This window comes from Canis lupus, chromosome 8, assembly GCF_048164855.1.
Source record: "Canis lupus baileyi chromosome 8, mCanLup2.hap1, whole genome shotgun sequence".
NCBI classification, from domain to species: Eukaryota; Metazoa; Chordata; class Mammalia; order Carnivora; family Canidae; genus Canis; species Canis lupus.
The window spans coordinates 44,241,990-44,254,491 of NC_132845.1; the positions used below are offsets into that span (position 1 = coordinate 44,241,990).

General features: G+C 50.8%; 1 protein-coding gene and 1 long non-coding RNA gene across 4 annotated transcripts in view; one reads left to right on the forward strand and one right to left on the reverse strand.

Annotated features, from left to right (window-relative positions):
• ABAT (4-aminobutyrate aminotransferase) overlaps positions 1-12,502 on the forward strand; it is an 82,480-nt gene that overhangs the window by 31,760 nt on the left and 38,218 nt on the right. Inside the window, exon 1 of one of the 3 annotated variants that reach the window (XM_072835741.1) lies at positions 5,660-5,843. The exons of the other annotated variants lie outside the window; for them this stretch is intronic. The gene's annotated coding sequence lies outside the window, so the exon portion shown is untranslated. Of the gene's footprint in view, positions 1-5,659; positions 5,844-12,502 lie in introns of those variants that run through there. 3 annotated transcript variants of the gene reach the window in all.
• LOC140638420 (uncharacterized) lies at positions 7,557-11,357 on the reverse strand. Its single transcript, XR_012035461.1, has 3 exons — positions 11,047-11,357; positions 10,202-10,652; positions 7,557-9,414 (listed from the first exon to the last, which is right to left on the reverse strand). It is a non-coding gene; the product is annotated as an uncharacterized lncRNA (long non-coding RNA).

Below are 12,502 nucleotides of genomic sequence, written 5' to 3' on the forward strand. Positions count from 1 at the left end.
ATACATCGAATTAAATAAGATATATTAATTTGACCCGTTTTTATTTTTATTTTTAAATTTTTTTATTTTTAAGTAATCTCTACCCAATGTGGGGCCCAAACCCGAGTGGCATGCTCTACCGACTGAGCCAGCCAGGTGCCCCTGTTTTAGCTTTTTTGGCATGGTCACTAGAAAGTGTAAAACGACTTAGGTAGGTCGCACTTGAGGCTCGCATTATATTTCTGTTGGACAGCGTTGCCTTCAACCAGATTACCTACTAGTCCATCATGACCTGAAACCAAACCAGGCCAGCAAATGAGAGCCCAGTGGATCAACTTCCAAGGGCATTTTTTTTTTTTTAGATTTTATTTATTTATTCATGGGAGACACACAGAGAGAGAGAGAGAGAGAGAGAGGGAGGCAGAGACACAGGCAGAGGGAGAAGCAGGCTCCATACAGGGAGTCCGATGTGGGACTCGATCCCGGGTCTCCAGGATCATGCCTTGGGCTGAAGGCAGGTGCTAAACCGCTAAGCTACCCAAGGATCCCCCCAAGGGCTTTTTTTTTTTTAAACCAAACTCCAGCCCTGGTGCTCCAGCTTAGACCCACATCTCCCCGCCAAAATCCACCAGGCACCTCTCTCTAGTAGGGTCATCGCTGCTGGCCAGCCTTTTGTAACTCTTGGCTTTCTTCCTGAAATGCCCCAACATACTGATTTTTAGACCCAAAGAGTTTGTCGAGTGGCCTAAATATATTTGCAAGACAGAATGGTGGGCAGAAAGAACCCTGGACGTGGAATCAGAAGAAATAACTCAAGAATTAAAATCCCAGACCACCCCTTCTTTGTCCGGTGAACCTGGGCCCTGTATTTAACTTCTCTGTGCAGGGAAGCAGAACAGCACTGGCTACAGAGTCTCGCAGACCTGGGTTTGAAGCCTGGCTCTGTGGTGTACGAGCTGTGTGACACAAGACAGGCCCCTGTCCCTTAAACACACAAGTTCTCCGACCTTCCGGAATCCACAGCAGAGGGCTGGCACCAGCCTCTCCCATTTTGTTTATTTGTTTTGTGTTTCTTTCCCCACCTTGATGGTTTCACTCCTCAGGGTGACCAAGAAAGAACAGAGATGGAGTGTTTGTAAATTCTCTCGTGGCTCTTTGGTGTTGTGGGCCAGGTGTTGACAGGCTTGAAAAGCTGCCTGAGAGCCAACTGGGGAGGGGGGCGGTCCTCAGTTCTGAGCAGGTGGATGGATCCCCAGTCATCTTGGTCCCCCTGCCTGTCCCCTTGCCATGGTGACCACCGGACACAGGCTGTCTCAGTGGGACCCCACAGTCGGAGTATTCCACTCCATGGAGTGCAGCACGTTTGGTGAGGCTTCTCCGTGTGACATGGTGCTAGGTGCTGGGGCTGCTGAGCCGAAATCAGTCACCTACTAGCAAGTGACACTGATGATCCCCCATCACAATATGAAATTATCTTATTTATGGTCTGCTCCTTCCATTGGAACAGAATGCAGAGACGCTGCTGTCTGGTTCAGCACCCCTGCCTGGGTCCTTAGGGTTTCAGCGTTGTGTCTTCAGGCGGCAGGTGATCAGGAAATGCCTGACAATGAATCCATGAATGGATGAACGAGTGAGTGAATAAATGAATTTCCCTGGCTAAAGGGAGAGACAGAGATGGTCTCTGTCTGTCGACATTATAGGTGAACCGGAAAAGAATATGTAACATCAGTTTATAGATGACATATGCATGACAAACGTTAGCAGTTGTTGAAACAAGGCAGTGGCTACAGCCAGGCTGACCCTGAGTATTTGAAAGTCTTCATTAAAAAATAAACTTAGGTTGCTGGAGAGATGCAGATGAGTGGCATGTAACCCTGAATTGGTGAATCAGGAAGGCTTCCTGGTATAGGGAGCCAGAGGTGCACTATGAAAAATTACACAAGGGTAAAGGAAATATAAACAGGAGGCAGAGGCAGGGTGGGGATACAGGAAGGACACTTCAACAGACATTAGTGCCTGGGTGATAGATGACCTGGAGGCAGGGAAAAGCAGAATGTGAGCAAGTCAGTGTCACGGGGCAGGGAGGAGCACCTGTGCACCCAGCCAAGCAGCTGGGCTTTACTCCGGGGATAGTGGGGACCAGGGAGTATTCAAGTAAGAGAGTGGCTGGGAAGCCGTGTTATGTAAGACAGTAAAATGGTTTCATTCAAGCCTTCAACCTGTTTCCCCAACACTTCTCATTTCCCCTGGAGGATGACCGGAGTTTTTGTACGTCTCACTCAAGGAGTAGCATTGTAGGGATTTGCATTTTTTTTACTTAGCAAGTTTGTTTTCCCCTAAAGGTATCAAAAAGTCATAAAACAGGGGTGCCTGGGTGGTTCCTGTGGATGGAGCGCCCAACGACTCTTGATTTCAGCTCAGATCGTGACCTCAGGGTCATAAGATCGAGTACCGCATCAGGCTCTGCGCTCTGCACTCAGCTCAGGTCTGCTTGAGATTCTCTCTCTCCCTCTGTCCCTCTCCCCAACTCTCATTATTTCTCTCTCTCTTTCTCAAACAAATAAGTCTTAAAAAAAAAAAAGTCATAAAACAGGAGCATTTCTCTCAAAAGGAAGGAAGGAAATATTTGGACACCTGGGCGGGTTTCCCTACCACGGAAGGTGCCAACCCAGGATGAATTCCATCACAATTTTCTTCACTCCGGATGTTTGTCTCTATGTGGACAAAACATAGGGAACACAGTTGTGTTTGTTTTTGGACAAAAGTGACGCTTGTCTGGCCTCAAAAGTTGATAACCCTTCTTCCCCAGGCTTATATCTTTGCACTCTCTTTGGTGCCGTACTTTGTCTTCCAGGTGCCCCACTCCTTTTGCTAAATAAGCTAAACAAGGCACTGTCAGCTATGTGGTTCACGGCTCCCACCATCTGCCCTCTGGCATCCTGTGGGAAGACTCCGAGCACTCCCTAAGTGAACAGATTACATTTTCTGTCTCAGAAAAACAAGCTACCAGATGGGGAGGTAGGGCTGGGCCTGAGGACTCCTGAAGTCGACACACAAGGGCCATCCGAAAGGCCTGCCTGTTTGGCCAGGGTCATGTGATTGACAGCCACTGTGGTGCACCAAAAGCACGGGGTGAGCCTGCCTGTGTGTGACTGGAATAGTTTTTACAGAAGGTGATGAATCGGGGTGCTATTTCATGACTACATCCTTGGACCTGCCCTCCCTCCACTGGCTCACCCATGGCAAAATGCTTAAAGAGTTAGCCAGAAAAATTAGGAAACAAGAAAGGGTAGACAAACTCTTTTTCACAGATTAAAGTTTCAGATACTCTGCACTACTTCTCCATTACCTAGAGCTGTCCTAAATACTAAGGACTCTAAAGATGGCAGTTCTTCCACCGAAAAGACCTTCCATTCCATTGGGTTCCTCGTAGAACTGGGGCTTCTGCACCCTGGAAGGGACGGCAGGGACAAGTGTTGGGGCACAGGGGAAAGTCCAAGTGTGGCCTGAGGTTGGAATTGTCAGTGAGGGCAATTGTAGGTCCCTACTGATGAACATGTGGCCAAAAGATGAGAATCTTTTTTTTTTTTTAAGATTTTATTTATTTATTCATGAGAATACACAGAGAGGAGAGAGAGAGGCAGAGACACAGGCAGAGGGAGAAGCAGGCTCCATGCAGGGAGCCCGACGTGGGATTCGATCCAGGGTCTCCAGGATCAGGCCCTGGGCTGTAGGCGGCGCCAAACCGCTGAGCCACCAGGGCTGCTGCCCCAAAAGATGAGAATCTTTGGGAAGACTGCAGACACTGATAACTGTTGGTTTGAAATTCTTCGTTCTTGTTAAAAAAAAAAAAAAAAAGGATGCATCGACCTGAGTTGTCTGATGAGATTTCTAGGTAAGGACTGAAGCCGCCACCCTGGGAATAGGGCCAGGTCTCGGCCTTCAAGCTGACCCAGCCCTGGGTCTAGCCCAGCTCTGTTGTCTTCAGCTGTGTGACCTTGCACAAGTGGCAAAACCCCTCTGAGCCCCTCTCCCACCAGAGAAAATGGGAAAAGCACCATTTACCTTTCACGAGAACAGGCAGTGTGTTGAGCCTTGACACGGCAGGCATCTGTCCATTGAATTGTAGCAGATCCCTGGGTGCACACGGAAATGAACAATCCTTTAAATTACTGAAAAGGGAAGACTTTTCCAAGGGTCGGTAGGAACACAGGTACGCCTCATAACTCGAGTGAGCAACAGTATTTCCAAGTCACTGGCCCTGCAGAACTTGGAGGGAAGAAATTGGCTCCTTTTGTTATCAGCTGTGGTATTTGTACCCTTGGCAGGTCCTGGAGTCCTTAAAATGAAATATTTTCCCTGAATAGGAAATGTATCTCCTCCAATCACCCGACCTTATTTGTTTGCTGCTGTTGGCTTTCCCACGGGAACACAAGTTCCCTGAGAACAAAGTGGGACATGTCCTCATTCAGCGTGGCATCTTGGGGGCCCTGCCTCGGTGCTCCAAATGCACTTGTGGAACTGAACAGATTTTAAAGGCCAGAACTCCCTTCTGCGGCTTCGACCTGGGGTAGCTTCTTCCCCGTTGGCACAAGCATCCTTTCCAAACAGATTCTGTTCCTTCCATCCTTCCCCCTTGTAGGGCGAGAAATACAAAACTGACTTAACTGTTTGCAGATGCTTCTTTCCAAATACTTGCTACCCCCAGAACAAAGGCTCTCTGTCTTTCCCTCTTGGAGGGCTTGGATTTGACGCCTTGTCTGTTCTCTTTCCCCTTGACCCTATTCACAGGCTGGGGGCCACCTGCCTTCCAGCTTCAAAGCACTCAGCCTCCCCCGCTTATGATTTAAGTTCGCCTCATTCTTCCCGATGGAAGCTGGTGGGCAGGGCAGGTGGGCGAGCTCCAAGACAGAAGCATGAGGATGGAAGAGGTTGGGACAGACCAGCTTCTCTGTCGTGGAACTTGGAAGGTCAGGCTCGTAGCAGGGAGCAAACAGCCCTTCCCAGCACTTCAGGCCATGGAGCACCTTCCCTGCCAGGCAGAGGGTTCTTTGGAAACTGAGGAAATAGTGTGCCGTGTCTTCTATGTCCTGTGTGCCTCCTTCAGGGGGGCCCTGACCAGATCGAGTGCCTCAGGACCTCTCGGGTAGCTTCCATTCTTCCCATTTCACAGATGGGGAACCTGAGGCCCTAGTGAGTTGCACAACCAGTCCAGAGTCATCAAGCTCGTATATGGCACATCTGGACTCCATTTCTGGCTTGCGTGACTTTCTCAACTGCACCTCTGCCTTTGGTAGGAGCCGACACTTGCCCCTGCCCAAGAATAGTATCGCCCTCCCCTTGTACGAGTCACCAATGATTGTATGATGCCGCAAGAGGCAGGGCATAGGACACCATGCTCGCGGGGAGGGAGGGCTGGGGCCCATGCTGCGGAGACAGCCAGGGGAGGCTGCCGGCGCTGGCAAGGGAGGAGGGAAGCCAGCTCTGAGATAAAGCCTTCTGTCCCAGCGCCATCCATCACAGCCCCATGAATGAGGCCCTGTTAGCCATCTGCACAGGCCCAGGGCTCCCGCTTTGTTGGTTGCCATGGTGACCCTTGGCCCTGACAACAGAGGCGCACTTGGCTGTGTGTGTCATTGTGTCCCATTGAGTCTGCAGAAAAGCCGACAGACAGCCAGGGCTGCAGACAGGAAAGGAACGTCCCATGCCTCGGCCAGCGCTGTTGTCTCGGCCCCAAGAGAAGATAGGAGAATGAGAGACAGAGCATCTTTTGGGGCCCCAAAGAGGCCTGGGGTCCATTGCTAGCCAATGATGCAGGCAGAGAGTTCGTGTTCGCCGGGCCTGCTAGGCAGCGTAGCAGAAAGGTGAGTCAGACACCATCTTCAGGACATTTATGGAGTGGTTGCTATTTATTCCGGGAGTGTTTACAGCTAGGCACTGCCCTGGGGCTGAGGATACAGCAAGGACCCACGTCTCACGTCTCAGTTCAGTTCACACTTCGCTAGCCTATGAGTTAGGTTCAAGTGGTATTATCCCCGTTTTACAGATGAGGAAAATGGGACACAGAGAGGTTGCTTAACAAGCCCAAGGTCACACAGCCAGCAGAGGAGCCTGGTTTCACATTCAGCACCCTGCACACTACTTCTCCAGACAGCCACCACGGGCTTCTTTCTTCCTGGATTTTTGAGACATTTAACTCCTAAAGTCAGAACCCTCCATTTGGGGATCCCTGGGTGGCTGAGCGGTTTAGCACCTGCCTTTGGCCCAGGGCGCGATCCTGGAGTCCCAGGATCGAGTCCCACGTCGGGCTTCTGGTATGGAGCCTGCTTCTCCCTCCTCCTGTGTCTCTGCCTCTGTGTGTATGTGTGTATGTGTGTGTGTGTGTGTGTGTGTGTGTGTGTGTCTATCATAAATAAATCAATCTTTAAAAAAAAAAAAAAGAACCCTCCATTTCCAGGGATGTGGGGACCACACAGACCCAGGTCAAGTGCAAGGTGCACCATACACCTCTTAGGGCAGTAAGTCTCAGCCTCCCTTGGGAGCTTCACCAGTGCCCGTGTCACACTCGTGAGACTGTGGTCTAATGCTGGGTGAAGCCCATCATTGTTGTTATGCTCCTGGAGATTCTCATGGGCAGCCGAGGGTAAGAACCACTGGCTTTGAGCTCAGGTACCCTGAGCCTGCCATCCTGCAGATGGCTGAAATTACAAATAGAAGGTACATTGCATATAGTAAGTGAGCTGTTGATGTATTTTATTCTTTCTCCAGAGCATTTTTTTTCTTTTTTTCTTTTTGCCCTTTCCCTGAATTCTCCTTACCCCATTGACTTAAACACTACCCCGGCCTCTCCTCATCCCATCCCACCCTCCAAATGTACGAGACAGATAAGAGGAAGCAGAGAGAGCTAATTAGCATTTTAATTAAAGAAAGGGGGACAGGGAGAGGTGGGTGGGCCTGGAGGGCTCACTGTCTGGTTAGACCAGGGTTTGCAACATGTTCTGACTGAGACACACAGTAAGAAACAGCATTTCTTGCAGGTGCCCTGCATGCCTCAAACAAAAATCACCATTGCCCGCCATGCACTTGAGTGGTTCCTATTCTCTCCAGTTTATGGGTTAATTTAAATTTCCCTTTCAGTTCTGATCATGTGTGATGCTCACCTGCCTTTGACACCTAGCTGATCTCTATCTCTAGATGTTCAGATTGCACAGGGCGCGGGGGTGCAGAGCAGGGACATAGATGCTCAGATGCTCACACTGCCTCTGGGGCAGGAGCAGGGGGTCAGGAGCAATGCAGTGGGGCTTTGGGCATGCCTGCCAGGTGGTCCTCAGGGGCATGGAGACTATGCGATCCAACATGTGGGGAAACTGAGCCAAGAGAAGCACGTGTCTTCCTGACCCAAGGGAGGGCTGTGGTGGACAGTCATGTACACAACAACTTCAGACTTGGGCAGAGGGGAATATTATTGTTAAGTTGTTTCAATACAAATCTGAGACCTGCTCACTAATCTTCATATGAGTCCTCCAATGGGTCATCTTTTTTTTTTTTAAGATTTTATTTATTTATTCATGAGAAACAGAGAGAGAGAGAGGTAGAGACACAGGCAGAGGAAGAAGCACGCCCAATGCAGGGAGCCCGATATAGGACTCGATTCTGGGTCTCCAGGATCATGCCCTGGGCTGAAGGCGGCGCTAAATCACTGAGCCACCCAGGCTGCCCAGGTCTTCTTAAAAGGCAGGTGTTGGTGTCTCCGTTTCACAGCTCAGACATGTGTTGAGTTCACTCACTGCATAAATTGACCTGGGAACGGCGCTGAGGTCTGGGTCCCGTGGAGAATAAGAAAAGCTTGATCCCGTCTCTCTTGGGGTTTGTATTTTTCTAAGTGTGATTGGAGTGTTTCAGGCAGGAAAGTGATGTGAGATGAATTATCCTTAAAGAGGTTGAGGACCAAGTAGAAACTGATGGAAAGCAAACAAGTGAGGAAGCCAAGAAAGCACCGAGGGTGCAGGTGAGACGATGCAGCCGTGGCCCCTAGCAGGACCCTTGGGCACCAAGCTCCCTGCCGTCACCGTCAGACGAAAGGGAGCCTTCCCTTGGGACCTCCTTTCATCTGAGAGGCCCCAGAGCCAGTCCCCAGGGAGAGTCTGCCTTTTCTTGGGCCCCTTTCCTCCGTGACCCCAGAAACCTCCACGGACCTCAGACCACCGAGCTCTAGAACCAAGCACTGCATCATCGGGCAGAGAATACAAAAGGAAGGGACAAACCAGGGACAGAGGAAACTCAAGTGCCTGACGCGCCTACGATCCCTCAGGCTGTATACATCACTTGTGCCCAATTCCCAGCACCACCAGTAAGAGAGGCACCGCTCCCCCGCATCCCCTAAATGAAGACACTGAGGCTCAGAGTGCTTTCGAAAGTTTTGCTCTGTCAGTTACATAAGACAGTAGAGCTTTATAGCTGGAGCCCAGGCTCCGGGCATAGCACACGTGTGTGGAGTGCCTGTCACAGCACACACGACAGACATCATTCATCTATCACAGCTCTGTTTCTTCTCTGCCTGGGTCACCGTTCATCACCAGCACCTACACACAGCGCCGGGCATATCACGGGGTGCGGCGATATCTGCTTGGCAAATGACCCAAGCAAGCAGGGTCAACGGCAAGCTGTAGTAGGCAGGAACTCAAAGGCAGGCCTGCATGACCTCAGTGTGTCCTTATTCCACACCCTTGTCTTGTCGTCTCCCATCTGTAAAAGGGGAGGGCCAGTCCTATAATTCTCGCGTTTCCTTTTATTTTTTATCCTGGTCAATTCACGTAACAGGATTAACCCATTAACCGTTGTAAGTGAACACCTCAGAGCCTTTTGGCACATTCACAGTGAGGCAGACATCGCCACCAGCTCCAGAACTTTCTCATTATCCACATCAGAAACCCCGTACCCACTAGACAGTCCTCGCCACTGTCCCCTCCCCCCAGTTCTGGGAGCCACTAACCTGCTTTCCATGTCTTGGCATGTACCTGTTCTAGACATCCCATACAGATGGAATCAGCGTGTGGCCCTTTGTGTCTGGATTCTTGCACTGAGCATCCTGTTTTTGAGGTTCATCCACTTTGTAGCATCTGTCAGCACATCATTCCTTATTTTGGTGTGGAAGGGCTCCATGGTGTGGACAAACCCCAACTGGCTGCTGATGGCCACTCGGGTGGCTTCCACCCTTGGCATTGTGAATGGTGCTGATACCACTGTGCGTGGGCATGTATTTGTTTGAGCTCCTATTTTCTATTCTTTGGGGGTGTACACGTAGGAAGGGAATTGCTAGCGGTGCCCAGGTGGCTCAGTCAATTGAGTGTCCGACTCTTGGTCTCAGCTCAGGTCTTGATCTCACGGGTATAAGTTCGAGCCCTGCACTGGGCTCCGCACTGGGCATGGAGACTACTTAAAAAAAAAAAAAAGGAGTGGAATTGCTGGGCCATGTGGTAACCTGTGTTTAACTTTCCAGGAACCTGGAAGTCTTACAGGCTGGGGATTTAGAAGGTGGTCTCTGGCTCCTTCCTCCCTCTCAACCCTCACCCCACTAGGTGCCCCCCAACATGCCTCAGGAACACCCCCCTTCAGTTCACAGTGACCCCAGCATCTCACTGACTGTGGCTTGTTCTGTGCACCCCTCCCCTTGTCCTGTCCTGGCTGACCAGGACCCTTCTGAATGAGACCGGAGCGCTGGGCTCCCCCACACACACACAGAGGGTCTTCCAGCCAACCCTGGGCCTCACCTTCCCTTCCACTCCTCGGTGATGTCCCAGACGCCCTCCCTGTGCACCCGACTCCTACCCATTCCACGTCTCATCACCCCTGAGCGCTTGCTCAAGCCTCGACCTCCTCTCTCCTCCATGGCTTCTGAAAATCTCACCTTTGAAGGTACAACGTGGTGACCCCACACTGGCATCGTAACCCCCACCAGAACAAATCTGCCTCTCTGCGTTCCCACTTGCACCTTTTTGTACCAGCAAAAGTCATGATCTCATCCCACCATGTACAGAATTACTTGTTGACAGTGAACTGGAAAATTTTTATGTACGCATCTCGCCAGGTTATTTTAAGGATTTATTGACATGAAGGGGAAAGTAGCCTAGTACATTAAATTCTCCCATGGTCTCCCCCTCCTTCCTCTGCCACTAAATTATGAGCCTCAGGAAGAGAGCGTTTTACCCATCTCAATACTTACATGATGCAGTGCCTTGCCTGTAACAGGCACCTAATTAATTTTTGTTGATTGAATTAGCGAGCTAGAGAAAGCGAGCGCATGACATCAGTTCTTCTGATTGTTGGAAACGTATTGTGCCGAGAATTCATGTCTGATAAAGATCAGGTTTTGTTATAAGGTCAATTTCAACTGCAGGCCACTGAAATGTCACCACCATATATTTCGCATTGTGACATTTGTAATTGAAAGTGTGCAGGTGCGACTCTCACTTTTGCAGAGCATTCAAATGTTAATATGAGCGTTCTCAGAGATTCTCGCATTTTCAAACACATGTTTAATGGAAATTAAATTGTGTGGAGTCTTAAGTGCTCCCGTTTGAGACAAATGGCTTTAAATGAGAGACAGCAGCCGCTTGTTCTGCATAGTCACTGTGCTGCTAAATTAACAGGCTTGCTTTGAGCTGGATATGCTGCTGGAATAGATTTAAAAAAAAAATCCATTGAGTTATCAAGGAAAGAGTATGGTTTCTCAGTTAATTTATGGTCACACTTTCCAGACCCGTGCTCTCCCCGATAACATTTTCTCTGGTGAAAAGCAACAAAATCTCCTCTCTGAACGAGACCATTTGTATTCATCAAGCCCCAGGATCTTATTGCGGGGAGGTGTTTTGTTATTCGCTGAATTAATCAATGTTGTAATGAGCAAAAGCAAGGGCTTTGGGGTCAGACAGTCCCGGGCATTCCTGTAACCAAGGCCAAATCATAACCCTTCTGAAATTCCATGGTCTCATCTCCAAAATGGGGGACACCCTCCCCGCTGGATGGTTGGGCACATTGAGGGGGATAAAGTGCCCTCCAGAATCATACCCAGCGCCCTGAGACGACAGTCACTTCCACCTGGACCGCATCCCAGATCGGCCACCACCGGGAAAGACTTCATCCTTAGCCACCCTGCCGGCTCAGGTCCACCTGCAGTGCTGAAGAGGAGAGCCACAGGCAGGCACTCCCAGGGCACCCCCAAAATGTGGAGCTCGGTCTGAGTCTCTAACCATGCTGTGAGCCAGACTCTATAAGCAAAAGAAATCCAGATACTCAAGCTTTAAAAAAAAAAAAAAAAAAGGTTGGGAGGAGGAAAAGACGGTGGAGGGAGCTTTCTTCTGGACCCGGCGGATGGGAACACTTCTCCCGCAGTCCTGATGTTTCCTTTCATTTGGAGGGACAGCTATGAGCCTGACACTCCTGGCCCTCCCCCCACCGCACCAGCTCCCCCCCAGGGATAGGGGGACTCAGCTTGGCCCCAGCAGGCCCAGCAATGCACAGTGCGCACGCGGCCAGGCAGGGCTGCAGGCTTGAGGTGGACCCAGGGAGCCTCTGCGTCCAGGACCCTCTACGTCCTCTCCCGCAGCTGCTTCTCGGCTGCACATTGTTCTGAAACACCCGGTTTGCATGCCGGCTCCTCTCATGGGGTAGAGGGGGCGCCCGGGTGGCTCAGTGGTTAAGCATCTGCCTTTGGCTCCGGTGGGTCGTGACCCCAGGGTCCTGGGATGGAGCCCCACATCAGGCTCCCTGCTCAGTGGGGGGTCAGCTCCTCCCTCCCACTTGTGCTCTCTCTTGCTACCCCCCCAAATAAATAAATAAAATCTTTAAAAAAAAAAAAAAGATGAAGCAGGGGGTGGACCCCACAACTCCCAAGGCTCTGGCCTATCCCCGTCCAGGCTGCGGCCAGTGGGGCACACAACACAGACACGGCTGCCAGGTATGCGCCCCTGTAGACAGAAGGGGGCCGTTTCTGAGAGCAGGGAGGCACGGTGTGCTGAACAGACACCCCAAAGTTACCTCCTGCACCCACTTCCCAGGAAGCACCTCAGTTGTCTCATCTGTGAAGAGTTGACACTGACAGAGCCACTCATCCCCTGGGGCTCTGGGGATGAAACAGGGTGGTGTCTGCAGCACAGCTAGGTGCTCAGGACATGGTTGTGCTTGGAGGGCAAGCACTGCCCCTGACCGATCCCTGTGCCCAGTGCCCACCAGAAGGGTAGAGGGGCGTGTAGTAGGTGAGCTGTGAATATTCACGGAATGAGTGAGTCTCCAGCCAGTGCCAACACCACCTCCTTTGTTCAGTCCTTGCTTCTAATATTGTCCCACGTCCCGTTAGCTCTGGGGGTACTGGGTCAGGAGCACTGCCTGCACATCGTCCTGAGCTTGGTCGCAGACCCGCCCCCACGTGTCCTCACCCTGCTGCTAAGCCCACCGCCACCTCAAGTTGGCACTTCGTCCGTGCTTTGTTGCAGAGTGAATGGAGGGACATGTGTGAAGTGTAAGG